This window comes from Taeniopygia guttata, chromosome 5 (genome assembly GCF_048771995.1).
Source record: "Taeniopygia guttata chromosome 5, bTaeGut7.mat, whole genome shotgun sequence".
NCBI classification, from domain to species: domain Eukaryota; kingdom Metazoa; phylum Chordata; class Aves; order Passeriformes; family Estrildidae; genus Taeniopygia; species Taeniopygia guttata.
In genome coordinates, this window is record NC_133030.1 from 27,115,145 (window position 1) to 27,141,876 (window position 26,732).

At 50.3% G+C, this 26,732-nt stretch overlaps 1 long non-coding RNA gene across 1 annotated transcript; it reads right to left on the reverse strand.

Moving 5' to 3' along the window:
• Positions 1 to 6,770: 6,770 nt before the first annotated feature.
• On the reverse strand, positions 6,771 to 24,158 carry LOC140684279 (uncharacterized). Its single transcript, XR_012056323.1, has 3 exons — positions 22,187 to 24,158; positions 16,803 to 17,157; positions 6,771 to 7,579 (listed from the first exon to the last, which is right to left on the reverse strand). It is a non-coding gene; the product is annotated as an uncharacterized lncRNA (long non-coding RNA).
• Between the last annotated feature and the right edge of the window lie 2,574 nt (positions 24,159 to 26,732).

Consider the following 26,732-nt stretch of genomic DNA (forward strand, 5'->3'; position numbering starts at 1 on the left):
ACACTTCTGTGGCTAAAAAACGTTTTTGCCACCCAAATCTTTTGGTTTTGCTACTGATCACCATGACCAGGAAAGCTTAAAGAAGAGGTTTGGTGTACCTGCACATCCCAGACTACCTCTGTGCCATGACATTCCATGATCCCTGAGCCAGTCTGCAAGCGGGGAGCAGCTCAGAGCAGCCTGCTGTTGATGTGCTGTCCTACTTCCTCCATCAGACAGGGGGTGGACTTTAAGAAATGGCTGTATTTTCACCAAAAGCTGTCACAAGCGCATTGGGCAATAGCTCTTTGCACAGTGATGTCAATAATCTCTTCCTAGCTTTATGGGGATGGTGCTCTTAGTGCTACACATCTGCTTTGGGGTGGAGGACAGTGGGTGATGGGGATGAAAGCAGCCTTGGTCCCCTCAGCCCTGTCGTGGCACACCAGAGAGTAAAGAAGTTCCACACCTGGCCCTGGGGATGTAAGACTTCAGCAGGAGGCATGGATGCTGCAGAAAGCAACCTCAGAGTCAGTGATGGCAATCTCCATCCTTCTAGCCAGCTCCAGATTCATGAGCCCATCTGCCCTGGCCACCCATGACAGAAGGACCTGTGCCAGCTCAGGAGCTGGCTGTGCCCAGGTGACAGACTGTCCTTTAATCTTTGCATGTTTGAAAGGTATGGTTACCAAGCAGAAGAAGCTGGAAGCATACCAGCCAGCTTGCAGCAGGACAGGCAGCAATAAGGTCCTTTGGGATCACTGTGCCCCCGAGTGGGGAGCTCCAAGCCACGAGCACTGGCAGACAAAGGGATGCTGCTTGTGTTTGCTATGGCGTATGAGTACCAGGCCCCTCACACAGACCAGAGGTGCAGCAGCTGAGCTTCCCACAGCAGGGTTTGGCTGGAAGTCCCAGGAGACCAGTTTGCACAAACACCTGGGTGCTTTTCAACCAACAGGTGTGCTCTGTGCCTCCTCCCTACCTCTCAGCATGCCTAGAAACTAAACCTGATTGTAGACCTGAAAGAGAAATGCCAGCTTTGTGCACTGGGGAGGAGTTGATGCATACTACTGGCAGTGTTGTGCAAAGCAGGCCCATGTGCTGAAGGCACCAGGACTCTGAAGGGTTGGATAGCAGGGGACCAGCTGGGGGGCACCTCAGCTCTGGCTGGGGCTCACAGGGCAGCCAGCTGGTCTGTCAGGCTGTGTGAGGCCAGAGCACCAGTCCCTCCAGAGCCAGCTGGGACTCCCAAGAGATTCATCTCCTGCTCTGTTTACCACATCCTTCTTGGCCAAGCAGTGGCTGGGTCTCGCTGCTGCTGCCCGATGCTGCTCGGCTGAAACAGCTGCCCTGGGAGGGAGGGGGCTGGGCAGCGATGGATGTGCTTTGCCAGCCTTGCTGGGCTGGCTGCTGAGTGTGTGGCTGCATCTGACAGGCCTGTGCTGGCACCAGATTGATGTCCTTTTTGTTCCTGATAAGGATCCGAAGTCTCCTCTGGGTTCCAGCAGCAATTCTTTTATCCTTCCTGATTGTGGCATCCGCACTCCCGGAGTCCCCGGAGATGCATCAATCGCGGAGCTGCAGGCGCTGCGGCTGCTATCGGCAGAGATGATGGAAAAGCTACAGGAACAGCTGTCATTTCTCCCTGTTTGCATTTTGTTCTCCACTATCAGTAGGATGTTTTCCACCAGACACCTATCAATCTGCAGCAGCGGAGCCCAGCCTTGTCTGTGTGCCTGCCACTGCCAGTGCCAAAGCCTGCCTGCAGCCTCCTGCCTGTGGCCAGCCTGCCAGCATGCCTTCTCTCCTGCCTGGGAGCTCCCCATCCTGCAGCACTGGGAGTGCAGGGCTTCATCCTGGGGCCAGAGCAGCAGGTGGGGCATTGGGATGCAGCCAGGGACCTCTGTGCCTGCTCTGGCCCCTGGCCTGTCCCCACGTGGCACTTGCTGCTCCCTTCCTTAGTGCTTTGTTTCAGCAGCCCCCTGCTTTGGGCTGGCTGAGGTGTGCCCTGCAGGTTCCAGGAGATGAGGACAAGAAGGAGCAGAGGGACACTGTGGAAGGCAGCATGGCAGCCCATGTGCCAGGTGGGATGGCAGCCCCCAAGACAAGCTCTGCAGAGCCCAGCATTAGGGCTGGGCATTCAGGGTTACGCTGGGGATTGCCCACCCACCCTCTCCCACTCTGGACTCCCTTGGAAGTACTGCCCAGAGAGGAGGAGCTGCAGTCCTGGACAGGGAGAGTCAAGCCCATCCCTGTGACATCAGGGCAGACAGCACCAAAGGAAGAGGTTCACAGGGACAATTAGGCAGGAGGCACATATTTTAGCTCCATGTGATGAGATGGAGTACCTCATATGAAAAAAAGCTTTAATTTGACTTGTTCTTCCTCGAATTCTTTTGAATTGAGGATGTACATAAGAAGAATTGTTAGTAAGCCAGGGTTACAGGACCTCGAAACACATTTCCTTTCAGAAGGGACCTTCCAAAGCACCATGGAGCAAAGAGGGCTGTGGGGTCTGTGATGCCCCAGCCCTTCTGCACTCTGCTGCTGCTATTACCTGCCTTCAGACCTGGAAAGGCAGCAGATCCCATGGCCTCAGTGCTCAGCATTTATGTCACCCACTCTGTGATGGCTAAAGACAAGATAAAGACAGGCACCAAGTCCCATTTAATGCCACTCTCTATCCATCACTGAGCTCACAGGCGTATCATGCCTCATTATTTAACATCCTCAGCCTGCTCCTGCCCTGTACAGGAGTCAGCACCAAAAGCGACACCTGCAGTAATCCAAGTTCTCCCATCCAGCTGGTCAGGAAAAGTCACTGTCCACTTGCTGCTCCCTGAAAATGGCCGGAGGACACAGTTCCTATTCCATAGCCAGAGGTACCTGCCAGCTGGGACTTCCGTCCCTTACCATCTGCCTTGTCCCACTGGTGATTTCACATCTTTCTTTACTGGGCTTTCTCTTTCATGTAGTTCTGTCTCTCTCTCTCTCCCTAGCCTCTTGCCCCTCATCAGCCCCTTGCTACAGTGTCCCTCAGTAGCTGTGCCCAAGCCCAGGGCCCAGAATACCACTGCTCTGCCAGCAGGTCTGAGCAGATGCCCAGCTTCTTTCTGTGAGGTTGGAAACACCTGATATGGCAGACACCTGATGGCTTTTTATGGTATCTTCATGTCCCTTGGCTGTTGGTTGGACTGACGTGAAACTGCATAGCTGGGCTGTCAGTGCCACCACAAAGCAGCTGGGAGTATGTTGCAACCCCAGCTGGATGACCCTGCTCCTTCAGAGGCAGCTGAGGCAGCTCCTGGTTTTGCTCTGAAGAGTGTCCTCGTGTTTGGGCTGGCAGGTGCCAGTTGGCATCACCCCTTCCCTCTCGCTCCAGCTTTGGTTGGGGTGTCTTCGGGCAGAGACTAAATGTTCCAGACACTGGCTGAGAAAGGAGACTGTTCTAAAGACATGTTTCTTTCTCTTTGGGCTTGTTTGGATTTGTTTTGTGTTTTTTTGTTTTGTTTTTAAGCCTCACTTAACTCAACTGAGTGACATATGCTGTTTTTGGTGAAAAACCACTGTTTCCTGCCACACTTGGGCTAGGACTGCAGATTGCTGTGATGGCCTCTAGCTTTTCTTCCTCAGGCTAAAGCACCTTCTGTCAAAGCCAAGAGCTGATTGCCCTGCTAGTGCCACATTAGAAAGCCTCTTCTGGCTCCTCATGCAGCAGTGATCGAGCTGTCCCAATGTAACAGGTTCTTTGGATGCAGCCTGTTCTCCTGGGGTGCCCAGTGTCCAGCTCTGCATTAACCTGACTCCCCAGTGAAGCTTTTCCATCCAAGCCTGTGGTGCTAATTAAACAAATACATCTCAATTCTGATTAAAATCTACATGTAAATCGTTGTGATGGTTCACAGCAGGCTGCATTTTAGCAGCTGGTTCTGCAATTTCTTATGCCTCCTCAGAGAGTGCCTGGTCAATGAACCTCAGTGGGGGTTGAAACCTCCCAAGCCCTCCTGCTTGGGAGACAGGACTCTTGCTGTCTTCACACCCTGCCAAACCCAGCTCTTCATCCTTGCCTTCCTGCACAGGACTTTGTGCCAGGGCAGGGATTGTTTTTCTCCTGGGCACCTCATTGGTTAAGTTTTGCTTTCTTTTTGTGCAAGAGCAGATCGACTGCCTCTTCAGCTGGGACAAAAAGGTGAGGTATGAGGTAAAGGTTGAGCACTCAGGCTCCATCTGCAATGTCCAGGACAGCACAGGATTTTTCCACTACACAGCCTGACTGAGCCACACAGTGCTGCTTCTTGTATTATGCTTGTTTGCTTTCCTCTCTTCTCTGGCAAATGAACAGAAAGGAAAGAGAGAGAGAGAGAAGGCTTTTTAACCTGTTTATAGACTCAAAGTAATTATAAATAGAAAGGTTGCCTGCCTTTTTTGGTGAAGATAAACTTCTTGAGAGACAGCCTTTGTGCATATTGAGCACTGCTCCTGAAGCTCTCTCCCACTGCATGGGAGGGAGAGAGGATGCATGCTGCACATATCAAAGGCACTAAATATGGCTGAGATGCTACAGGGGGTACTATGAACTATACCAATGACATTTTCATCTTGGGGAAAAAAAAGAAAGAGAGAAAAAAAATCTGCCTAAAACTTCTGCCTGAGAAGATGAATTTGCAAATGGGTCTGATCATGAAAGCGAGCTTTTTGGGGCACTGCTCCCTGAGGTTACCCCCTGCCTCTTCCTACCAGCACTCCAGCTGGGCACCAGCAGTTCTGAGTCTCCTACTCCACCACCAGCTCTGGTCTCCTTAGCATTTAAATTCTCCCTGGAAATGCAGAGCTGGGGTGATGAAAGGCTAGTGGGATGCTTCTGCTGCTGTTTGTCCCTGCTAAGCCATCCCAAGCATTCCTGCTCCTTTCACCAAGGTTATAATGAGGTGGGGGTTGGTATCTTCCTCCCAGTAACAAGTGATAGGACAAGAAACAATGACCACAGACTGTACCAGGGGATGTTTAAGTTGGGTATTATGAAAAATTTCTTCACTGCAGGGGTTGTCAAGCGTTGGAATTGGCTGCCCAAAGAAGTGTTGGGGTCAGCATCCCTGGAAGTATTTAAAAGACACGCAGATGTGGCATTTAGGAATATGGTTTAGTGGTGGACTTGATGGTGCTAGGTTAATGGTTGGACTTGGTGATCTTGAAGGTCTTTTCCAACCTTAACAATTCTGTAAGTCTATGATTTCCAGCCTGCCCTCACCCTGTGGTGGCTTGGGAAGCTGTCTGCTGCAAGCTGTTAGTCAGCCACATGTGCTGGCTTGCAATCACGTGTGACTGACAGCAGCTTTGGAGCAATTGGCTGTGATGTGGCAGGGTGTTTGGGCAAAGATTCTGCAGCCCAGGGGGGCTTGAAACCACTTGGCCACCATTGCTGTGCCAGAGCAGGACCTCTCTGAGGACCAAGATCCCCAGCATTAGCACCACTGGGGTTCTTCCCTACTTTGCCATGCTGCCATGTTACCTTCGTAGCGGCATGGATTTACCTCTGGCATGTTTGTCCTATCCACAGTCTGCATGAGCAAAAGCAACCAGAGCAGGGAAGAGACAGGGTTTGTGCCAGAATGGCACTTCCCTGCTCAAGTGGCTTCTGGGCCTTTGCCCTGTCTCCAGCTGTAGCTGGCTGGGACTCCAAGCAGCAGCGATGGTCCCTCACTGCTGCTGTGCACCTTGCTCACAGCAGTCACAGGCAGTGATGAGACTTGGCTGTGATGAGATTAACTATGTAGGAGCTGTCTCTCCACTTTCTTTCTCCTCCTCCCATCACCACTTATTTCTCCAGCCTTGTGCTCTAAGTAAGGAACTTCATCTCTTGCCAAATCCCCCGTCTGTGTTGGGGGATTGGGGTGAGCCAGGCGTAAAATGAAAATAAATCACTAATTCCTCCTAATAATGCCTGATTTCCTGATTTGATATCCCACATTAATTCTAATTACTCACCCAGAGTCAGGGCATTAATCAACATGTTAAAACTTCTCCTTGCTTAGCAACACTGACGTGCCAGGCATCTGGCATGGCCGGGCGCTGGGGATTTGTCTGTCACACCGGCCCCATCTGCAGCAGCTCTGTGGGGAGGTGGCGAGGAGGAGGCCCTCTCCTGGCTGGGCACATGGGGGCACAAGGGTCTAACTCCAGCTTTGGGGTGCTTGGGGACTGTGACCAGGCACCCAGCATCCTGCTTCCCTCCTTACAAGGGTGAGTGCCTCACGAGGGTATTGCCAACCATGCAGTAACATGGCATGACCCAGCAGCTGTGGCATCCTAGGTTAAATGGAAATGCCTTGCTCAATAATGTCTCTTCAGTAGAAGTACTGATAGATGATCCACTCATCTCATCGCCTTCTTTTGAAAAATATAATCTAGGTACAACACTTCTCTGTGGAGAGAGGTGAAAAGGTAGTGAGGGGGAATCACACCTGCCACAATCCCTGATCTGCCACTGTCATAGTTTGCCTCAGCAAATCACTTCCAGGCAGGAAGGATGAATTGATTTCAATTCAAGTTGATCTAAATCTGTAAACAGGAAGCCTGTAAATAATCCACTCTAATCTTGTTTCACATTTGAGATACTTTCATGTTTTCCTGAACCAAGCTGGTGCTGGTCAGCAAAACCCAATACTTGCTTTTTGTCAGCTTCCACTGTAGTTAAACTAGCTTATTAGAGCTATTATGTAATTAACATTTATTTGGATTTTTTTTCACTTTATGTTGAAAGGCTTAATATTGCATTTATTCACAAGATGATTTTTTAAAATTCATCAGTTGAATAAGCTTTAATTTGGATGGTAATTAACTGAAATGTGCAAAGTCAGAATCTGTGCTTGGTTTTATGATCCTGCCTTACCTGTCCTAGATGCAAGACAAAAGAAGTCTCAAAATATGTTTGCATTTAAAAGCCATACAATTTATTAAAGGCAGCATTAGAGGCAGTTAATGAACTCAGCTTGGTTTCTGGCTATGAGGTCCTTGTGGATTTTCAGTGGTATAGATTTCAGCCTTGCAGATGTCACTGCTAGGACAAGAGTGGAAAATGAGCCTTTCTCCTTTTTGGTATTTTCAGCAGACTCTCAAATGCGACCAAGCTCATCCTTGAGCCAAGGACAGTGCTTTGCTGCACCTAGCCCCTTGCTGCTGCCATATTCTGGTGCTGTGTTTCATTCCAGGTTTTGGGTGCCTCCTGAGTTCTTGGCTCAGCATTCACTTTTGAGCAATAAACATGCATTTTGTGAGTACTTATATTTACATGAGGTTTATCAACCTACAGTTATTTTATGCCTTGGCTTAGAGATTCCAATCAAGAGAACTAATTTTTAGGAGAAATACAGACCTAAAATACTCCCAATTAGCAGTAATATTTAAATACATCCTGCTCCTAGGGCTCAGGCAATAGCAGCCATCTGAGCTTGAGGAAGAAGCAGAGTCCTCCCACGCTCAAACCTAAAACTGGGTTGTTGCTTGATGGCATCAAACCACACTTGCTTCTGTTTCCTGGCCCAGGCTGAGACCCAGTCGTTGTCCTTCCACTGGGGGCAGCCACCAGACCTCTGAAATTTTCCTTTAAAGAGAAACCAAACATTTATGGTCAGAAGATAAACTGAAAACCATGCTGCAGACAATGTGCGCTGGAGCCCAGCATGTGCCGAGCCTCGTCCTGCGCCGGACCCTGGCAGGGACTGGACAAGTGCCTGCTCCCAGCATCTCAGGGACCATGCAGCCCTTGGCCAGGTTTTGTACTGGCAGGCAGGGGTTTTTAACTAATAGCCTGCCCTGGTACCTTTGGAGTGCACAGCTTTATCTGTGTGGAAATCACAGTGCTGCCCTCTCCTTTGCCTCCCCTGTGAGCTGCAGGTCGGTGGTTTACAGCTGGGAGTCAATGGATCTCCAGAGTGCTGTGGGCTATTTCTAACAGTATGAAAAGTGAGCCTCTTGTTGGCAGCCTTTCAGTTCCTCTACAGGAATTTGTGACTCTGTGGGAATATTTTTAGGAGATATACAACTGGGAAAGCTCACAAAGCTCAGATCAAGATGGATGCATTCACCCAGGAGAGTTTTACAGCCTTCATATTCAAACTCCCCACTGCCCCCTGGGTAGTGCATGGAATTAATTATACTTCAGCAATGCTAGGACTGCCCTATACAGCTGAAGTGCTGTGATCCAGCCCATCTGGACAAATTCATACCCCAGAGCCCCTCACCATGTGCAGAAGGATGGACCATGCTCTGTCCCACCAGGCAAAAGGGAATTGGGGACTTTAGCTGTGGTCCTGCCCAGGTGACAGCACATAGGTGCTAACAGGGGCTTCATTAATGTGCACAGCCTCTCCTTGCTATCTCGAGGTCTCCACTTGCCACTAAATCATCTGGTTTGGAACAAATTCACTGGGAAGAACTATAGCAAGTCAAGCAGAGGTCTTGGGCACGGGGAACAGCGGCCCATAAAGCAAACATGCAGCAGTGTGCTCAGCTGCTGGGGATGCTGCTGGCACAGGTACTCAGGAAGATTAATATGCACTGAACAACCAGGAGTGGGGAGGGAAGCTCGCAAGGTTCCTCTCATTAGCTCATCATTCCAGCTGAATTAATGACTCACAAGTTTTGCCCAGCCTTTGCTGGGTCTGTTAATAAATAGCACCACAGATTAGTGGAGAGTTGAGTGCATGCCTGTGTGAGGGGGGCTTAAAAGCCTCTTCTGACCCTCTGTGGGGAGAATGAGGGAGAGATGCACTCTCAAGATGCTGGGATCAAGTGCAGAGAGGTGGGGGAGGAGTGCCATAGTCTGCCAGCATCCTTCATTTCTCCCTTCCCTCTCATGCAGGGATGCAGCCGTAGAGCCTGTATGCCCTGAGCAGCTAGAGGAAATCACAGATGAATTAAAAATGAACCTGCTTCGGGCAGAAGAAAGGAAGCTTGTCAGAGAATATGCATATGGAAGCAGGGAATAAGTATGGGCAGTATGGGAAATATGGGTATTAACAGCTGACGCATTCCCTGCATGTACAGAGAGACTTTTAAGGGCCTATTATCAGTGGCACCATACCTGCAGCCAGCTCCAAGGGAAAGAAAGGTCCCTGCTGAGATGACCCACCAAGACAGCAGAAACTTGGCTGAAGATCCTATGTCCTGCTGGTGCCAAGGGACATGATAGGAAAGTGAACAGAGAGCACCTGTGTGCACACGGAGTGTGCCTGGAGGACTTCAGCACAGCTCTGGTTTCAAGGTGATTTTATTGAGGCAGAAATTACAGCATGGCAAAGCAGAACTGGGACAAAGCAGACTCCTGCAGAAGGCTCTGGGATGTCCAGTGGGGCAGAAGTTTGGAGCTAAGCCAAGCAGGAGGGGCAATGTTTGCCAAGGCTATTTTTTATACTAATGGTAGCAAGCTAAACCCAAGGAAGGAGCTCAGTGGGGATTAGGAATAATACATTTGCCTTGCAACTCAAGGCAGAATGCTGCCAGATCCTGTTCCAAGCCTGGCTGCTTGGCAGGTGCTACCCAGGGACAACGTGGGTGTTCACCCAGATAACCTGGAGCATCACTGGATTTGAACAGCTTGATCCCTGTGACACTCTCAGTGAGAAGCACTCCAGGGCAGGAGCAGGGACTGGGATCCAGGAAGCACTGGCAGAGGTGGCTTCCAAGATGAGGGAACCACGAGTCCTTGAAGGGGAGCTTGGGCAGCAGGGCAGAGCACAGGACAGGTCAGGGAGCCCTGTGGGTGGCTTTGCATGGCATCAGAGGTACAACAAGGTGCCTCACAGAACTGGGGGGAGGCAAAACTAATACATCCCTGCAAGGGTGAAAGGAGGAGATTGGCTTGTGCCACATCAACTTATTTTCCAAAGGGTCAAGGCATCTGGTTGGAAGCTCAGCAAAGCCAGTGACTCCTTCAGTCCTGTCCTGCCAAGTGTTGCTGGGTATGTCCTAGCTCCCTCTAGGCCCCCAGCTGTCCACCTTCCCTTCACTACTGCTCACCTCCAGCCAACTAGGCTTTGCTTTCCACACCAGGCAATGCCCTTTGACTGCCTCCTCCTATGGCTCAGAGAGGATCAGCCCCACAGAAAAGACATGAGAAGATGCTCTCCCTTGTCATCCTCTCAGATATTCCTTTCCTGCCCCCTCTCCCCCACCTTCTCCTCCTCCTTTATTCTCTCACTCAAGAGCTGAAATGAAAACACTTCCTTCTCCAACAGCCCCCAACAACAGCAGGAGAGAAACCAGCACCATTCTCTTGATTTGCAAAAAAAAAAGAAATACAGAGAAATGTCCTGATAGCATTGTATCAAAAGGCGGATGCTGTGCTGTGCTCAGATGTCTCAGGAGACTGGATCTCAGCTCCTTTGACTGTTTGAAGATTTGCTGAGTCTCCAGGGATCTCAGCAGCTCCAAAGCTGCCACAGTGAAGTGAGAAAAATCAGACAGATCCACTGCTGGCAAAGGCTTCCTCTGCAGATATCAAAGGAGGCTGCACAGAACCAGCAGATATTCAGCATGGCCAAGGAGCAAGTGGACTGGGAGAGAAGCTCTGGGAGTTAAACTTACACTGGAGGGCTGGAGAAGTTATGACTTCTCTCTTGTTCCTGCAAGTATTATCCAAGGAACGATCCAGAGACAGGAGGGAGGGGGTGAGGGCAGCCTCAGCTGATCACAGGACTTGGAAAACTGAGCTGGGAGCAAGAGGACATAACAGCCAGGACAAAAACCTTAACTACCGAAGGAAGGAGAGGCCCTCGAGTTGCATGCCTCAGAAGCACAAAAGCTGGGATGCTGAAATACATGGTGATGGGTAAATCAGATTCCTTTCTTGCTCCTCTCTGTACCAGTCATTAAGAGAAGTTCTACTGTGTACACTATTTTCACCATGTATTTTCACATTGTGCTTCCTGGCCCTTGAGAAGACAATGATTCAGGGACAGCATTCCTCTCATCTGCAGATTTGCTGCAGCCTCTGGAAAGCTTTACACAAGAGTGCAAAAATCACCTGCAAAAACCCCAGGGCAACAGGCCCTGTGTCCTATTCCTGGTGCTCTCAGCACATTCTTCTTCAGTGCAAACTGTAACCGTTCATATTCAAAAGTCCTTGCTGAGATTTTCCTGCTGGAGAAGCATGCCCTTTCCAATGTTTCAGGCTCCCTTTGCTTCTGACCTCTCCTGGGCTTAGACTACAGCACAAAGAGGCACCGGGTGTTTGAGCAGAGCCTTTGCCACACTCACCTGCAGCAGCCATGTGTCCTGGCAACACACCAACAGTGCTGCCAGGTGCAAGGTTGTCTTTGAGAGAAGAAGCACAGGAAGAGGAGAGAATTGACTACCCTGATAAAAATTTTTCCTCTTTCCCTCCCTGCTGTGAGCCCAAGTGTGCCAAGGTGAGCTTGGGATTGCTGCTGGAGAACTCCTGCCTCCTGTGTTGCCAATGTGCTGTCCTCCTGCCCACATTTTCTTCACAGGCATTCTCCAGCCCACTCACTTTATTCCCTCCTAAAAAGGATGAAGACTCCCCAAGATACACTTCTCAGGAAGTCAAACAAGCTACACTCCAAAACAGACAGTTTCTTTACTCTGTGTATTCATGCAGAGTAGAGAGCTGGTACAGATTAAGTAAACATTCATCCATGGTGTCTTTAGGAGGAAGGTGATTTCCCACAGGTGTCCCAGGGCTGCTTGTGACATCAGAGACTTGCTCTCCTTGTGACCTCACTAAGATCAAGGAAGAAAGAAATGTATTAACAGGCTGGAGCTGCTCTCCTAGAGTGGACAAAGTGTCTCCTGACCACTGATGCTCAGCATGGGCTGGAGAGTGACCATGCTCATTGGGATGGGGAGAAAGTCTCCCTCCCTCAATTCTAAATAACACCAGCAGATAACCTGGGATCAGGGAACAAACAGATGAAGAGAAGGAAGAAGACAAGGATGAAATGGAGCTGAGGGTCAGTGTGAGATATGGGATCACTCCTGCTTTGCTTCTGATCCCAGGTGGGAAACCAGTGAGGGACCAAAACAGCCACAGGCAGTGTAGGATACTCACTGTGATCCCCAGCAAGGAATCAACCAGTTGTGCTAGAGGGAATGTCATGCTGAAGCTCTCCAGATGTTTCCTAGCAGGTGGTCTGGGATGGGAAATAGGCTCATCAAAGCTCCCTGTTACCTCTCTGGAATAGTTTTCTCTTTCTGAAATTGATATAGCAGCTGCAGAAGGATGCAGAGGCAGCACAAGTCCATCCCCACTCTCTTGCACTCTGCTGTCATGCACCTTCACCTGGACCTAACCTGCAGAGTGGACTGATGCACCAGATCACATCCCACCAGGCCTGGAAGCGCAAAGACCTGATGTTTCTGTCATCTTTGGGAAAGATCAGTGCTAGAGGTTTTTCAAAGCTGTGCTATAGTGATCTACCATCATACACATGCTGTTACTGCCTTCACAGGCAAGAGCATCAGGTAATCAGCCACGTTCCACCTCACTGAGGACTCACTTGTGCCTCCTTAAAGGCACATTACAGCGTTTGCTCTGCAAACAGCTCCAGCAAAATCAATAAGAGAGGTCCCATGGAAAGATGCTCTGTGGAATGAAGAAAGGTGTTAGTGTCTGGTCAGATGGAAGCACAACACGTAGCTCTCTGCTGGTAGAAAAGCACCCCCTTGTACTCAAAAACTCAGACACCAACATCTTACTTGAATGACTAAGTCAGCTACTGCTTCAAGGGCAATAACATTTCACAAACAACACATGGAATTCTTTGGTTGTCTTCATTGTACCAGCTGCAAGGCTTTCATTGCTGTTTTCTAAGAGATCCCATTACGTTTTCTTAAGATTCCCTCAGAAGCTGCTGTAAGACCACAGTTTTGAACAAAACATAATTCTCTCTAGTGCTTTTATCTTTCCATTGCTCAGCTTTCTCCAAAGAGCTCAGAATGTTACTCCCTTTGAAGCCGTATGCTTTTAACTTTCATGGGCGTGCATGTTGCAGCAGCTTCTCATGGACCAGCATCCTTCTGCTCCTGCCCCTCCAGAATCTCAAGCCTTAGAGGAGACCTCAACAACAGAGCTGAGTTGCAAAGGATGATGCTCTCTGTGACTCTGGGAGTCCTGTCTCTCTCTGAAAGCATCTTACAGTTTCTCCTGCTCCCTCTGCAAAGGCTTTTTTTTGTCCAGAAAAGATCTAATGTTACACAAAAAGGGAGCAGGGAGTAATCCGAATCTTTTGCTTTGCTCTGTGGATACCAGATTTTGTACCAAGAGAGCTCTATCAATGCTGAGAAAGGAGTATAGATTGGCTTATGCTTGGGTAAACCAGAGGGCACAACCACAGAGAAGTCTGAATGACTCCTGGGGGAACCCTGCTGTAGGGACTTGCCCTGGCTGTCAGGAGCACAGGGACAGAGGGAAGAAGGGAGGGAGCTGCTGCATGCCCCAGTGAGCTGAAATCAAATCGTTTCCATTTTGACATTTTTGGGACAGGGTAAAAGAGGCACATTTTGTGCATGTTGAGAAATTCCCTGCCTTTCTACTGGTGTCACAGTTGCTCTGAGCTCCAGCATCAATAGCTCTCTCTCACATTACCACAGACCTCTCCATCTGCACCTCACAAATCACAGCCTCTCTGGGCAGCTGAACTTCCCACCAGAGCTGAGCCAGGGGTGCAGAGCTGGGCTGGTGACACACAGGGAGGACAGCCTCAGCCTGGCCAGGCAAGTCCAGGTTCAAGCTGGAAAGCCAAACCAGTGGCTCAGGGTTGGTGCGCTGGTGCAGGTCACAGCTGTAGCGTGGCTCAGGCAGGAACGGAGGGCTGAGCTAATTCCAGGGCAACTCTCTGCCTCCATCCTCTCCCCTGCACCAACCCCACTGTGGGCACGGAGGGTGAGGTGCTGGGTCAAAGTGGGGGCACACAGGGGGCTAGAAAGGCCTGGCTGTGCCTGCCATGGATGCAAAAGAGCCAGCTGCCCACACAGCCACATGAGACACACCTGGTTGACATGTCTAGCTGCAGGTTTGACCAGGATTAGAAAATGTGCTGCCAGACCCAAAGCACCATAATTCTGCCAGCAGAAAAACACTCAATCTTCCCTCTCAGCGGTTCACTCGTTGCCACTTCACTGGCATGATGAGCCAAGCTGGGGATGCCAGCTCCCCACTGTTTGATGCTCTGCTCCTGTGTCCAGGGATGCTGGAGGCTGCTCCAAGCTGTCCCTCCTGCGGGGCAGTGCCACAGGGAAGAGCTTGGTGGGGCTGCATGCAGGAGAGTCTTCTCTGGTCCCTGTTGCTGGCTCTGGCTTCTTGCATGCCGGATCAGGCACTGTCCTCTGCTCTCTGGGCCGGGGTGGCCTGGGGGCGGTGGTCACACCCCGGGGCTGCCCTGAGGATGCTGTCCCAGCGGAGCCCCGCAGGCAAAGCCAGAGCCGTGCCGGCAGTTATTTCTCAGTCTCTGGATTTTTGTTATTTCTCAGTCTCTGGATTTTTCCAGCACCGGCATCGCTTTTCCTGCTGTTGCCATAACAACTGGCGTTAAGAGCTTGTTGACATTGCCCTGTTGTACTAATTGCACAATTTCCTGTCACTGTTACATGCCAGTTATTTCTTTAGAAGGGCTGAAATTGCTTTTGGCCACCTCGTCTACTCCCTTGCTGCCTCCTTGGGCCTAGTTAGGAAGCTTGAGCGAGAGAGAAAATGTTCCAGAAATGCTCCAGGGAAGTGTCATTTAACCTGGTCCAGAGCAGACGGTGACTCTAGCTGAAATGCAGGTCGTTTAGGATATTTTGCCTACACTGATGCTTTCACTGTTTTGCTGGCTGCAGGTACGACCTGCAGCAGTAGGAAAACTCAGGGATGTGTGGCTACTACATGGAAAGTCCAGGCCAGAGCTTGGGTAACATGTCATAACCATCCCTTTCTCCTGCCAGCACCCCTGCCCTGTGCCAGAGCACCCATCTCAGTGGTGGGGGAGCCATGTGGAAGGAATGTGCTTTCCCCAGTGTCAGGGTCTGACCCTCCTCACTGCCCTGTGTTCCTTCCCCTGGGAGTGCAAGCTCTAGCACACCATGACGAAACTGGAGGTGTCACAGAGTTCCACATCCACAAGGATGGGAGTCCTTGGGCTCCTGGCTAGTCCCTGGAACACTGTGGCAGGAGGCTGATGGATTGTCTGTGAACTCAGGAGTTCTGCTCCATGTTTGGTTGGAGCGGAAATGATTAGGGGGATTAATAGCATTGATCCAGCCCAGTTTTCAAAGGATGCTTAGGTTACTTAGAAATATTATCATAGTTCATGGAAACCCAGTCTTTCTCCAACCAGAGCTCTTCATGATGATTCTCTGGCCTCACCTGAACCCCTATTTTCCTGGTCCCCAGCTGCAGGCTTCCTGGGAGCCCCTTCTGATCCCAGTCCAGGGTCCATCATAGCACTTCATGGCTCAAAGCAGTCTCACTCTTCAAACTGAGGGTGAAGGGGAGAAAGCAGCTCAGTCAGAGGGACCCTGAAGTTTGGCTAGGAAAAGTGAGGAGCCTCCTTTCCAGTTCTGTATCTCTATCTGTCCCACAAATCGAGATATCACTAGGGATGCTGGATGAAGGGTATGGGCAGACTGGATGAAAGAGGAGCTCCCAGTCCCTATCCAGCACTCCAAGACAAGCAGTAAGGCTGCCCTGTTGTGTTCCTTAGTAATTTATCACCAAGACACTCACTTTATAAATATTAAATGAAGGGCTCTATAAATTTTTAACGTAAAAATAAAACTGCATTTGGTGGAGAAAAGAAACACCCCACTCCTTGCCCCTTCCTGCTGTTGTTCCTCCCTTTCCTGGCATTGCCAATGGTGGAACACAATGCTGCACCCATGGCTGCTGCTGTGTGCATGGAGCTGATATTTCTGCAGGGTGGGTTTATCTGCACAAGAGCACAACATCAGCACACCTGCCTGAGCTGCTGGGTATCAAGGGGGTCACACTGCAGAGAGTCACACTCTAGGGTGTCATTATGTGTAGTCACAAAAGTGCTGTGTCCTGAGCTGTCATCCAAAGTGACCCAGTGTGGCCTCAGCGTGTACCATCCCAAGTCACCAATGCCTATGGAACACTCATGCTTGGCACCACTCTTCAGTGCTTGCATCACCACTCTCCCCCAGCACACACACCAGCCTGTCATCAGTTTTTGCTTGTCCATGCAAGCTAGGGCTTGCTGATGGTGTGCTCCTCCCCTTCTGCTGGGCCTCCCCCTTCCTGGACCTCTGGACATGGGGGAGAAGAAGGTGGCCACACTGACTACAGCTGTGGAGGCCAGTTGGCATCTATTTCAAACTGGCCAGGTAAGTGCTTTGAGCCTGTCCCTTTGCAGGGGCTGCTAACGAGGGTCACAGCACTCCAAGCACGCTCCTGGGAGCTATGGAAACACATCACTCCTCACCATCAGCCTGCTGCAATGGAGAGCATGGATGAATCATTAGGACAAGTGCTACTACAGCCCAAGTGCAAATCAGGGAAGACTAGACCTTTGGCAAACAATAGCTCTTTGCTCAAGCATGCTACTCTTCTGTATTCAACTGTGGGTCCTTATGCTGGCCTCATCTCAGGGGATGTGTGGCAAAATGGGTCACAGTGCCACCCCTCAGGGTCCCACACACATGCCTCTGCAGTCCAGCTGAGACTCAGTCCCCAACAACAAAGGAGAAGCCGGTGGTCAAACTGGCTGTGAAGATGGTTATCTTGCATCAGGCACTTCAGTATCTCAATATTGTTATGCTGCTTGTGGACCTCATCTATAAAAGCCTGATACCAGATTACACCATACCTCTTGTTCTCCCTGAAACCTCTGTGGGCCTCGCTTTCTCTTCTCGCAGCTCTCTGTGAAGTGCAAATGCCAGCAATTCCCTCCTCCTGCAATCATTAACTGTAGGGAGGAAAATAATGTCAGCAGCTTTCTGATTAGAGTGGAAAGGTGGATTTTGCCTGGACTTCCTTCAGCCAGGCAGGAATGAATGGGAATCCCACCGAGCTTTCTTCTTGCTGCTGAGTGCCCTGATGGAGTCATTGTGGACTCTATGCTGCAGAGGGACCCCCACTTTGCAGCCAACTTCAAAAATGTCTGTAAGAGTTCTTCACAGCTTTGACGAACTTCAATATTTTGGCAATATGTTGTTGTTTCTCTGCAAGTGAGAAATATCAGAGTGAATGCCATGCTTACAATGCCATGTTGATGCAAAAGGATTAACTGCCCATGAGCCCCAACTGAGGAAGGTAAGACTTGAGATGCAACTTCCACTTGTGCACCAAGTGCTGCCTCCTGCAGCCAAGAAACCTCCAAAGTATGAATGATGCTGCATCAGCCACTTCTGGATGTCTCCAGGCTGAACCAGCCCTCTGCACCTGCCAGCCTCCCTGGCCAAGGCCCCTGATCCCACCGTGAGCTGCCGTCACTGTGGCTCCTCGGTCACCTGGAGCATCCTCCCCATGGCTGGGGCTGGTGGGGAGGACAGGGAAGCAGGTTGTGCTGATGTCTCACAGCCTGGCATGTAGAGGATTTCCAAGCCCCCAGCTGCTAATCTGCACAACAGAGACAGGCATTAAACAAAACAAAAACTCATAAAAGTCATTTAAAAAGTAATAATGACAACACAAGTTATTAAAATCTGCACACAACTGGGTGTGGGGCTTATTGAGTATTTTCATGGCATTTTGTCAGACTGTGGGGTTGCCCCAGACACCAGGACAGGGTGTATGACAAGGAGAGACAACGATCAATTTTTAATATTGCATATTTAAGCAAGCTTGGGCTCCAATCCATCATATCCCCTGGCTTTCCCTAAAATTAATCTTCAATAGCTTATAGAGAACTTCAGAAAATTAATATCCTACCACTTCACCTTAGGGGAACAGCACTTTTCCTGGCTGAATATGCATGCAAGAGCAAAGGACCAAGAGATGAAGTGTCTCCCTGCAAAACTTTGCGTTCAAAAGAGGGTTTTAGCAGAGCCATCCACCACCTTCACGGGGTTCCAGCTCTGTGGGCACTGCTGGAGAGCCAAGGAGAGACATTGCAGGAAAAGCTGACAAAAAAGAGGATCCTGGGAGCCACTCAGAGCCTGCATTGAACCCACTACCCTGTGATCCCGTGTCTTCTGTGGCCTTACTCCCACTGAGGAGGGATGCAGGGTGATGAGCAAGGCAGAAAAGACATGAACTTTCCCAGGCAATTCAGGACACTTCACCTTTCTCTTTCCTATCCAGGCTCACAAATTATTGAATCTGCCCTTCGTGTCAGTCCAGGGAAGCGTGAAGAGGAACAGGAACAGGTTGTTTCCCTGTTGTCTGGCTCCAAGGAGCTGAACATCTGTGCTCTCACTCCCAAATTCAGTGGAGGGTAAAGGCTCCTGCTGGGAACTTGCAGGGCATGGCAGCATCCAAGCCCCACCAGCCTTTCAGAGAAGGATGGTGGGAAGCCAACAAGGGAGTGCAGTCGGGCATGGCTCCTGTCCCCAGAGGACCACACTGCTTGACTGCGTGACTCCCAGGAACAACTTGTTCATGAATGAGTGGCTTTAGAGCCACAGAGGAGGGCTGGAGCAGCAACCCAGCAAGCCCTGGCAAGGCACCAGCAGTGACCCCCCAGCCGAGCTATGTGGATCGCTCACAAACAGAGAGCCCATCCCCAAGGAGCAATGTGAGCTGCAGACTGCTCACTGCGCACCCAGGGGCGCTGCTCAAGTGAGCCCTCAGCAGCGTGAGAGTATCTGCACACCAGGGGCAATGCTTCCAGCCCCACTGCTCTGGAAATACAAATGCAAATGTGTGTCAGCAGCAGTAGGAACAGCAAGGTGGATGTGTTTCCAGCTGACCAAAGCGAGGAGGACCCAGCCCCGGCGGCTGTGCTCTGCTCTGGTCCCCAGATGAGCAGCCTGCTCACTAGCAAGGAGAGCAGTGGGGGAGACTTTGTACTGCAAACCCACCTGCTTTTCCATCAGCTCTAGTTCTGAAATTTATAACTCAAATTTCCTCCTGGCGATGTCCTCACCACTGCTGACTGGCTGCTTCACCATGCACCAGCCTCCTTCCTGAAAGCAGGGACACGAGGGATGGCTGCTGTGCTTCCCCCTCCAGCTGCATCCATCACAATCACCCCTCTCCAAAGCCGTGCAAAGCTTGCAGAACTGGTGTCTAGCTGGTGTTGCCAGATAGATCACCTCACAGCTGCCCAGTAAATGTGCCTGGGAGCTGGATCCATCTTCCCTGCCTGCTCTTTGCTTTGGGGCTGAGGGTCTCTCTCAGCCAGCAGGGAGGAAAGAGAGCTGAGAAGAGGAGGGGGAGAAAGGGGGTATGTCATTGCCAGATCCATGCCAGCAGGAATGGAGGAGGCAAGTGGGGCAGACAAAGAGCTGGGGCCCAGAAGGATGCCCCAAGCATTTCACAGAAGCCCTCACCATCTTCCCCATTAAACAGGTTCTGTGGCAATAGGATTAAGGGGTCAGGGAGCATGGGACCACAGCCAAGACTTGATTATCTGAAAAAGAATTAAATGGAGATTAACTCCAATGTACCATGCATTGCCACTGCCAGGTCACTGTGCTTTTTAAATCTCCCTCTTGGGCAGCCCTGCCCCCTGCAGCTCTGGCAGCCCAGGTCCCCCACCATCACAAGGGCTGGATTTTAATCTCCCCCGTGTCTCTTGCCTAGGTCCAGTATGGGAGACTCAAGGGGCCACAAGCTTGTCTGTGGCTCCCTATGTCAGAGCAGGGCTGGAGGAATTTGTTATTAGTAATTAAGCACCCACAGAGGAGAGCAGAGGAGGGCTGCAGCAGCCCATGGGACACAGAGCACCCCAGGAGTGCAAGATTCAGCACCTCCTGGAGGAGGCCAGTGCTGAGTGGGTAACCAGCGAGCCACAGATGTGGGCATTTATAAGGAGAACCCTGGGCTCTGGGATCCTCAGGGGACACAAATGCAAGGCTCAGATAAGGAAAGGATTTTCCAGGGCTGCTGGAGCATGGACAAGTCCATGAATGACCAGGACTGGGTCTGTGAGACTGGCACCAGGCCCCACAGGGAATGCCCCACAGGTGGCAGAGCTGTTGGCCAGATGCAGACGTCGCCATCCTGCTGTGTTTCTTTGCTTTGTTCACCCATTTCCTGAGAGGAAATTGTGTCTCCTTGAGGAGGCATAGCCAGTGCCCCCCTCCTCACAGACGGTGTGCCTGTGCCAGCCCTGTGAGCTGTGTCTGCCTCATACCAGCCGCTCCCCGAGAGGAGCAATTACATCTCTCCGTAAAGAGGGCACTTACGACACGTTCATCTTCCCCAGAACCTCCTGGCTGCACTCTACAAGCACTAATTAATTAAGCTGTATATGTGGAGCTGCAGTGGGATCGGTGTCCGCCTGCTACAGCGGGGAAGCCCAGGTGGGGTCATAGCAGAAAGGGTTTGGCTGCAGAGTGGATTGCTGTGACAGCCCAGAGTGGGCTCTGCGTACCTGCAGCTCGGCTGCAGCACACAGGGGCACTCCCAAATGGGGAAATCAAAACCTTGCCTGGCAACAAGAAATTACAGCAGGTAACAAGAAAGAAAAAAATGAAGCAAAATGGATTTCTGGAGAGCAGATGGCTGAAGGTGTAAAAACAAAAAAAACAAGAAGAAAGCCTTCCCCCCCAAAAAAACTAAACAGCAGATAGTTGGTAGCAAATGTTACACTGACAATAAAAATGAAGCCTCCAGGGGTAATTTGGGGAATTACAGATCAGTAAATTGCACATCTGCGTGCACCAAATTGATTGGAATGATAATTAAAAACAGAACATCTCATAATACAGACCAGTGTGCATGTCTCAGAGGAAAACCATGTCTCACTAATCTCCCAGATTTCCTTGAACGTATCAGCCCAGTGGCGGATGCAGAACAACGAAATGGCTATTTATTTAGCGCTCCTCAGACAAAAGGTTGTCCAGACTGCTGCTAAAAAAGCTAATTAGCCAGAAGGCAAAAGGCACCATCTTTTTCTTGCATGGGAACCTGGCAAGGAGTCCCAAAGCAGAGAGGATAAATAGTTTGGGTTTATAATGGCAGAAGATTAGCAGTGGTGAAGTCGGGAGACATGCTAGGCTTCCTGCTATGCAAGAGTGTTATTAACAGCCTGGATGGAGGAGCAGAGAGGGGAGGCAGGAACAAGTGCAAAATTTTTCAGGTGATTAGTGAGCACAGGATACAGCAAGGAGCATCAGAAAGTCCCAAAGGTGCTCTGTGGATGGGTACTACAGTGACAAATTGTATTGATGCAAAGAAATGCACTTCGCAGCACAAAACTTGCAGGCTTTTGTAAACCTGGGGAGGTTCCTGTACCATCCTCCAGAAGAAGCTGAGAATGCCCCAGGAACACCTCAGGCCACAGTCCCTGCTGACAGAGCAGAAGCAGCTGGTGAAGCCTTCATGAAGCCCGGACAGGTTGGGTGACGTGCAGAGTAGCACAGGGATGGCACCAGGCTCCAGGGTTGCAGTGGGGACAGCAAGAGGAGGGGGAGACACCCAGAGATGGGGACCCCAGCTGTCAGGGAGGGGAGACACTACCCAGCCTTACAAACTAACTAGGGGCAGAGAGATGTGAAAGCAGAGTTTTCCCTGTTGACTAGCAGAAGGGATGATCAGTGAAACAAAAGCAGGGATAAGGTGGGAAAACACTTCACCCAATGTGAGATTAAAAATGGTGGTTTTGACACAGGAAATGGCTGTTTGAGGCAGAAACTCAGTGAGATTCAATGCTGTATTAGATAAACACATAACCCAGAGCGTCACTATTACTGGTTACATTTTGTGCATTTGTGCCTTGTGCTTGGGGCTCTGACTGACTTGGGGGGCCAGGTTGCCCCATGTCTGCTGTGCCAGACTTGCTCCTTACCCTGCCCCAGGTCTGCCTCCAGAGATGCAGAAGCAGCTCCTACCTGAACAAGCCTTGCTATCAAGAATTAATACTGTGCTGCTGAATGGGACAATGAATGCACAGCAGGAGGGTGGCACAAGGAAAGCTCCCAGCAACAAAAATTCTCCTCTTTGGGCCCTGTGCCTGCAAACTTTTGACAGTCTTAAATCTCAGCACAGAGCATCCCATAGCAGGGGAACTGCCCCAAACATGGCCTTCACCCCCCACCTCTGCACTATCCCACCCCTGTCCTGGTCTGCGTGACAGCTGCGTACCTGTCACGGGAAGCCACTCCGAGCCCTGGGGAATGCCTCGCTGGGAATATCTTCCATCTGTGCCAGGAAGAAACCTCCCCTGTGAGAAGGCAGGCAGCTGGCTTCAGCCTCCTGCCTGCTCAAAGGGACAAACCCTTTGAGCAGAGACAGGATAGGAAGGGGAAAGCCGTAAGGAAATCCACTGTGAGCTGCAGGCTCACAGGGCTGCTCGAGCTCCAGCCAGCTCGCACGCAGCTCTCGGCTGTGCCAGCTTCTCCCCAGCCAGCCCCCGCGCTGGGATCAGCCCAGCCTGCCACTCTCTTGGTTTTTCTCCCCCTCTGAGCCTCCAAAGAGGCAGCTGTGCTTGTGGGCATTTTTATTTTTTTTCTTTTTGATGCCGACAAACAGAGCCAGTGTTGAGTGAGCCCTGCAATCACCCTGCTGGGGGTAAAGCCCAGGCTCAAAAAGGGCTTATAGGGGCGACAGGTGAGTGCATCAGCCCATTAATGGCATCTTCATCTCTCATGCCCTCCTTTGGAAAGGTCGAAATGCTCCTAGCATTTTTCTTTGTGGCTTTGTGGCTCCTATCAGCCACAAAACTATTTCCCATTGCGATAGGAAGATTTGATTTTCCTCTTTTTCCAGCAACACTAGCCCTGCGGCTCACCTTGCCACAACACAGTACAGGACACAGGTTATTACAGTGGGAATGTGCTCCTCCAATATCCTGGTGCTTCTTTCACACTAATTTTTAATCAAGGGAGGAAAGACTCCAGGCCCAGAGACACATTTCTGCCCCTTACACATCTGTGTCTATAAGAGCAAAGAAACTCTTCCCCTCCATTTCCTTCCCAACTTCTTTCTCCCATATCCATCATCATTAGCGACTATAAACATCAGACCTGCAGCTATTAGGCTGCTATTCCTAGATAAATAATGCTTTTCATATTTAATTTACAAATGGTTACAGAGCTTCTTTGGGGTGCATAGGGTTAATTAAGAGCTGAATTAGATGGAAATGCTTCTCCCTGAGGAAATGCAATTAAACTGTCCTGGACAAAAACAAAGATGGTCAGGATTTCTCCCAAAAAAGCGATGCTGTGCCAGACACCCCCACTGCTGTGTCCCCTCTGCCTGGGGATAGAGCTTCTTCTCCTACGTAATGCTACATGCATATGTGCCAACACTGCTGATGGGAAGAGCTGGCTGTCCTTAAGCCCTTGGGAAAGGCAATGAGACACTGAAGCAGTGGAGGTAAATAACAGGCAGTGAAGAGGGACAGGACTAAGGAGCACCCAGCACCTGCATGAGACACACACTGTAACAGCTCCTCATTTTTGAGTGTCTGTACTGAGAGCCCCCATATTTCAGTCAGATATGACAGTGATGATGCTCATGGTTAATCCTTCCTCCTGCTTCACAGACATGTTTCCAAACGCTCCTCAGGAAAGTGATCTCCAAAACAGGAGTACGAGACCTTGCTATGCATATGAAGATTCTGTCCTCCTCATCCCAGATATCTGCTCACCAAGGCAAGCCATGCTGGGAATCACAAATCGCCACAGGTCCTGTGTGAGCTACGCATCCTTCTTGTGGTGGTTCATGGGCAGCAGCTCCTTTTCTTCCCAAGGAAAAGAGCTCTGGATAGAGCAGCGTTGCTAGAAGAAATGAAACCCAAAAGTTCAGAAAACCCTCTAGAGAAGGAAGTGGGATCATTTGGGATGACAAGAAAGTTTGTTTACATGGACTTTTTTGCTCTGATCACAGCAAATATGGAAGAAAGCACATATCTGGCTCATGAGGCAGGATGAAAATACTAAAATCCATGTGCTCAGTATCCATATACAACATATTGTAAAGACCTGTCAATTCAAGGAATTGTTTGGTGGCCACGATCAGCTCTTTGAACTAATACTCATTTAAACCTACTTTTATTCTTCCATGTGTGTCAAATCTGAGACTCAAAAGGTCCAATGGCACCACCGTGCCACCCTACCCTGAGTGCCTTCAGCTTCAACAAGGTGGAGGATTGCTACCAGGAGTTTCACTCAGCAGCAGGTGCTTGATCTTAGGGACCTGCATATCCTGCAGCTGCTTCCCTGCTTCCATGCCCTCATGGTACTGGCAGAAACCCCACCTGAAAGTGATTCAGCTGTTCCCCTGATGCTCAGAGCACACGGAAGATGAATACCATGTCATCCTTTCTAATATCAGCCTCACTGTTTGATGTGATTACCTGCAGTGTTCACTTGGCACTTGAAGATTCAGACCTATCAATTTAATTTTAATTGTGCCCTTAATTTGATCATTGTGTTGTTCTATCTCTACCTGGCTTAAATGAACCTGGTAGTAAATTTTCCTGGTAGTAAATTGCCTTACAATATGATCAACTTAAGTGTATCCTTGGTTGGCTTTTATATAAAGTTTTAGAGGCACAGCACAGAAATCAGTTTATTTTGTTGACTGGCAGCATGGATAATGAACTCTGAGGGTAGAATTCCCTTTGATAACATGCTCTGCTACTGAACCAGAGCTCCTGTATTTCACAAAGCCTTCCCTGTCCTTCCCATGGCCATGGAGGGGCTCAGGCAGAGATGGTTGCTGGGGAGCCAGGCAGGGTCAGGGAAGTCAGGAAGGGTTTAATCAACTGAGGGAGTGCATGTATTCCTGTTCAGATAGGATTACTTCCTCCAAAAGCATTTCCAAGTGCACCTGAATAGGGAGGAACAGAGCCAGGTGTTTGCTACACCTCCACCAGGTTTTTTTTCCCTCTTGGTGTTTCAGTTTGTGTGCTCTTAGCTACAGGCAGCCCCTGACAGTATCTCTCAGTGTCCTGTCTAAAAGGAAGGATTATCAAGGGAGAAAATCAAGCCTTAGAAATTCTTTTATCCCCTTCCTCTAGAAGCTGGAAATCCTTTTCTCCTTGAGACCATCTAGGTGAGGTTATCCACACAAACACAGGCACCACGGAAGCAGGAGGAGCTGAGAGAAAGTGGGAGCAAGAGCAGAAGAAATCCTGGGTATCACATTCCTCATCCCAGAACTTTGCAAAGCTTACAAAGACTTTCCCCAGCTTTTCAGAAGTGAACCCAAGTGCCTACCAGACAAGTCCCACCTGGGGCTGCCTGCTCAGCTGGCTGGTAAGTGCATGGGCTAACCCAAGTGTTCAAAACAACTCTCTTGCTGAAAAAAAACCTCAAGAGCCTGGCAAGGACAGAATCCCAGTAAGCACACTCTGTCCAGACATGCAGAGAGAGCCAAGGATGCCCTGGCATGCTGTCTTCCCTATCCCCTGGGAAATTTTTATATTTAATTAGAAGAGAGTTAAGGAGAAAGACAAGTGCATGTGTAGGAGTAAACATCACCCGGGCAGCTGATTTCCTCCATGCAGGAGACAGAAGCAAAGGAACATTTAATCCTGCTGTCTGAGCATGGCCAAATTGAGATCTACAGGGACTTCTCTGTGCAAATGCTGTATGGCAGCAAACAGCCTGGGTAACAGGATAAGCTTTATCTGAACAATCAGCCACTTCAGTGCAGCCTTCCAGGGCCACTCGAACTGGCCAGCAAGGGGGTCGCCTGGGGACAACTCCTCCAGGCTGGTAGGAGAGTCAAGAAAAGAAACTGCTGTGGAGCAGCCTGGTTTGTGGCTGGATTTGGGCAACATTGCCAGAAATCCACCGTGAGACCCCCACTTTGCTTAGAAAGTGCCCTGTTACCTCCCTGCCTTGACAAAGCCCTTCTGCTGCCACTCCAGGGCACGAGGCTGAGGCTTTCAGCTCCCTGCCCTCAGCCCAGGGGCCCTCAGCACACCGAGCAGGGCTCCTGGCCTCAGCCACCACCAGCCCCCTGCCCCAGCCCCCGCCAGCCCCCTGCCCGTGACCCGCCTGCCTTCTGAGAGCTCTTGTGAGCAGGGATATTAATGATGCTGCCTTTGATATGCAAACGGAGCGCTCATTACGCCTCTCGCCCCACATCCTCCGAGTGGTTAATTAAAGAGTGTGCAGCAGGCAGAAAATTATTGTCGCCTGCAAAATAAACCAACACCACTTGGATGGCTTCACTCTCCCCCTCCAAAGCACGTGCAGCCAGCCCTGGCAGCAGCAGCATGGATGGACAGGAGGATCCACGTTGCCCGGTGCTCGGGCAGGTGAATCCCACAGCTCCTGCGCCTGCTCAGCCAAAACCTGCTGTGTGGGAAGCTGCAGCCAGGCCACAATGGAACCAGACAGGTTCAGGGCAGCTGTGGCATGTGGGACAAAAACACAGCTATGGGACCACAAAGGAACCAGTGCCACCTGCCAGCACCATGCTGCTCTTTGTCCAGCTTCTCCCAGGCTCTAGGTGAGCAGGAGAGATCCCATTCCATCAGCCCAGGGAAGGATGGCCTTCCCCTTCCCCAGAGCCTGGATGCTCACCACTGGTAGCAGAAATGGGAACCGCTTATTTTAGCACTGTGCTTCATGGTGTCTCTGTTTCCTAGGGAGAGGAAGACCTGGACTCACCACTGCACTTTGCAGAGAGGACAGTGATGTCCAGGTGCCCTTGGTGGTAAGTCCTGGGGAGC